Source organism: Macadamia integrifolia, chromosome 1 (genome assembly GCF_013358625.1).
Source record: "Macadamia integrifolia cultivar HAES 741 chromosome 1, SCU_Mint_v3, whole genome shotgun sequence".
In the NCBI taxonomy this organism is placed as follows: domain Eukaryota; kingdom Viridiplantae; phylum Streptophyta; class Magnoliopsida; order Proteales; family Proteaceae; genus Macadamia; species Macadamia integrifolia.
Window position 1 is genome coordinate 5,925,664 of NC_056557.1, and position 4,716 is coordinate 5,930,379.

The following is a 4,716-nucleotide window of genomic DNA, read 5'->3' on the forward strand; positions in this document are numbered from 1 at the left end:
TACCCTACGCCTCATGTTAGATGGTCTTTTCCCTTTTAAAAATTTGATCCAAACATGAATATAGGGATTTACCCAAAAAAAAAAAAAAACATGAATGTAGGGAGGAATCATAAATCACATCACCAAGTAGTGTAAAGAATGGTATCAACCATATGGGGCGAAGAAAATGGGACAAAATGTGTCAATGTGGATCTCACATCTTATTGTGTTAGAGTATACTGAAATATGCACTCCGAAGTTATGTGCTTTTTCTCCCCCCCCCCCCCCAAAATACTAAATAGTGTAAAGAATGTTATCAACCATAAGGGATGAAAATGAAAGAAAATGTATCAGCGTGGATCTCACATCTTATTGTGTAAGAGTGAGTATACTGAAATCTACACTCCGAGTTATCCCCCGCCGCCACCCTCCCATTCTCTTTTTAATTAATTGGAGAGGAAGTTTATGATTTTGTTTGGATATGAAAGCCAAGTTACTCTATAGACAAGTCCGACTCATTGTCTTTTGTTTGGTAGAAGTCTCTGACTCATATGTCCATGTGTGTATTTTTCATATACAGGTAAATGATGACATCTATCTTTTTTGCTTCAATAAATACTTCTTCATACATTCTTAATTGGAGTACCGATAAAATGACTTTAGGTTTTTATTTATTTATTATTTTTTTTTATTTGGCTTTTATAAATATCTTCGTATGCATTCTTAATAGGAGTTCGGATCACTTGCATGTATGTGTAGGCTACATGTATGATCAGATGCCAACATTTATCTCATTTAATGCCATTTTAAGGGTATTGATTGGCTTATGGAAGCAAAAGGACATGTATTGGCGTCCAACCATATGTGCAGCCTACGTCAATCTATGGATGAACCAGTGTCTCCTAATGACAACAAATGGAATAGATGTCATCACCTAATCCTACGTGAAGCATACATGTATGGTTTGCAATTTTGCACTATGTCAACTTTGCGACGAGAGCACAGAGATGAGAGTCTTGGGTGATTGCCCTAGACCATGTGACCCAAAGATTGGTTTTTGGACCCCATAAGTTAGGAAAGTGCATCATAATCAGTGGATTGGACCCTTAAATGTCTCAACATGGACCATGGTAGATTTTTTTTTTCTTGGGCTGCTACTATACCCCGGCAAATGATTTTTCACCTTCTATATGTATAATTGTGGGGAATTAAAAAAAAAAATTTATTAAGTACATATTATGTTTTTTTTTTGCTAACGATGAGTATCCACAACTTTCACTGAAAATAGTGAAGAGTGCTAAACACCCCCGTGTGAGTGACCTAAGGTGTGCTTAGTGAGAGTCGAACTGAGGATGTCCGAGTTTACGGCTCGTATCAAGTTTGTTACTCACCAACTGCGCTACCCCCTTGGATTAAGTACATATTATGTAGATTAACTTAATATGCATAGATAATCTCACCAGATGGGACCAACAGAAAGTGAATTTATGATTTTTGAGTTTGGACATCCGAAATCTAGCATGATTTTTTGGACCTATATCATTCTAAATTGTTTTTTTATTTCCACACCCAATATATAGTAGCTTAGAAAAAAATTCCCACTAAAGTGTTCCATCATATATAATTTTACCTTCTATGAAAGTGATTGGGTTGGACCAAATGGATTTTTGTTCTATTAATGAAATCAAATAATTTAATTTTTGACAAAAACCTATTTATTAACTTATTTTAAGAAATTAATGAAAATTTGAAATAGAAATTATACTATGGAGGGCCTGAATAAGCATATTTAAGATTTAAAAAATATGAAGAAAATTGAGAGATCCTGGATACATCTCTTTAGCTTTCTCCATCCCCTTGATTAGCCTAATTATTTCAAATCAACCATTATTTTTATTCAGATTTCAGATTTCATGTAGAGAGCTTTCTCTATTCATCCAAGTACCTCTATGGGGTAACTACAATGGCATTCAACTTTCATTGTATAGTGTCTGAAGAGAGAAAAGATATATTTTTGAGTAAGTTGAAACAATCAAGATTCATAATTAATCATAACTTATTATTGGTCCCCAATCTTGAGAGGTCTTATCATTGCGATTAAGATTGTGCATTTTGGTATACTAATGGCTGACGCTTCTGTTTATATACATATATGTATGTATCAGTGCATTGGTAATGTCTAAAACAAAAGAGATGTTCAATAAATAATCTACTTCACGAATAAGATGAATATAATGAGAGAGATGTCAGATTATAATTGGATAGAATTCCGAGCTCACGATAGCATGTTTTGTAAATATTTGTAAAAGGAATTTAAAATATTTATTGATAATGATATTTTAAAGAATTAAAAAAGCTATTCTTTCGTTCAATTAATAATTGAAATTCTTTGCATAAGTTGCTCTAACAAACTAGATAACTGGTATATCTTCTTAATGTTGTATTTAAATGCAATTAGCTCATTCACCAAAAAAAAAAAAAAAAAAATGCCAGACAACATACCTAAAGGATTTTACCACTTTGCATGGTGAATGATGTTGGGAATCCTAACACCTAAATTTATAAATAAATAATAGAGGAAGACAAAGAGTTTACATGCACAAGTTTAAATTTTTAATTTTAAAATATGAAAGAAACCGAAGAACTTCTTTGCTCGTGCTCCACACATATTGCTCTCTATTAAGATTTGAGATATAGAATTTAGAAAAAAACCTAGTGAATTTTGAGAGATTCTTTCTTATTGGTCTCCTGCAAGTGTTTTTTGAGGTGTAACTCGTTATTCTTTCATGTGATTAATTGCTTCATCAAGTGTTTTATTTTTTTTAGAGGTTTTGCACTTATTAGCTAATAAGTAATCGTAAGTCTTTCTTGTAAATATATTGAATCCTCCGATGTCATATAAGTTAAATTTTCATGAATTTAAAATTTTTATTTGACATCTTACTTGCCAACAAGATGTTCATACTACTAGATATATAATATTATAGCGAAATTTGTCAAGCCACCCCCTAGAGAATACCACAATGATAAGATCATCCCTTCTGTTTCACCAAATTATTCTCAGACCCCTTACCGTGAATGACTGTTACGGAATATACCTTATATGTTGATGTCAGCTAGTATATATATATATTTTTTAAAATACCAAAATACCCTTGCCTAAGAGAAAATACCTAACAGACCCTCTAATCACTCTCTCTCTCTCTCTCTCTCTCTCTCTCTCTCTCCTTCCTCTTTCGTTTTCTTCCTCTCTGCAGTGGTGAACACAAGAAAGGAAGATGAAGTTGCAGAGATTGAGTAAAAGAAAGCTTCGCTCTGTTCTTTCTGAGAGAGAGAGAGAAAGAGAGAGAGAGAGAGCGCTAGAGCTTAGCCTAGTTCTATTTTTGTTTTTTTTTTTACCTCATCTAGGTATCCAATTCATTGCATTTTGTTTGATTTACAATGCACGAGATTCTTGGTTTTCTTTTGTTTCTGGAAATAATTTTGTAGTCTAGTTTGGATCTTGGCTATGGATCTGAATTTTTCATCTATTGTTTGCTTATTGGTGATATTTCTGGATTTCAGATCTATAGAATATAGAAGCTCTTCCTGGACCATGTGAACTAGAAGATGTAAAATGGTATAGGGTTCCCCGTATGCTTCGAAATAAATATTGAGCTATGGCTTCATTTCGACGAACTCTATCCCCTGCTGCTAATCACGACCAGTCTTACCAAAACGATAGTGGATGCAGAGTAGCTAACATAGGGTTCTTTCCTACTTGCTCGTCTCCGCTCTCCGTCCCTCATTCTCCTTTACTCTATTAGCATAACCATACACCACTTCATTTGAACCCAATCCTACTCTGTAATCTGTATTCTCCCTATTTCTCTGTCAGGTATCAATCAAAGAAGCCTGTCTAGGTTACTGTTCTGCTACTCTCTCTCTCTCTCTCTCTCTCTCTCTCTCTCTCTCTCTCTCTCTCTAGTTCCAACAAACAATGCTGCAGCAGATTTTCTATCATCAGAAGAAGAGATAACCACTAGGCCCAAAACGAGTCCACCAAAACAGGACTGCTTCGTCCAATCTTATTAACAAGTCCACCAAAACGGTATTGCTGTAGAAACGCAACCCTAAAACGATGCAGAAGATAATGGAAAAACAAAACAAACAATGCACACGGATTTTACGAGGTTCGGCAAGGTTGCCTACGTCCCCGGTGAGATGAGATCCTGCTTCACTATCAATGGAGAATAGGGTTACAACGCTCTTCCTCACACCTCTCCGTATTGCTTGCATTACAGAGAAAGAAATCCTCGTTACAAAATATATAGCGGAAAAAAACCCTAATCCGGATCAAATTACAATTTCCAACCTAATCCGGATTAAACTACAATTGCCCTCAAATAAAAAAATTCGAGCGGGGGGCTGCGCCCCCCTACACCCCCTGCTGTGCAGGGGGGCCTCCTGCCCCCCTTGCAACCCCCACGGCCCGCTAACCGGCGTCCTGGCTGTCTAGGTGCTGCACCAGTACTTCCTGGATTAAACTGCGACGGAATACAAGACATCATACACCAACAATCTCCACCTTGGCTTGAATTCTGTCGAGCCTCTTGTAAAGATAACTTGTAGACGTCTTCATCATTGTACCTCATTAGAGGCACAAACCCGCACCTGTTTGGTGCGTCCCTCATCTTCAACAATGAGTAATATTAATCAAGTCCAAACAGGACTCGAACTTCTCTGTAGTAACTGGCT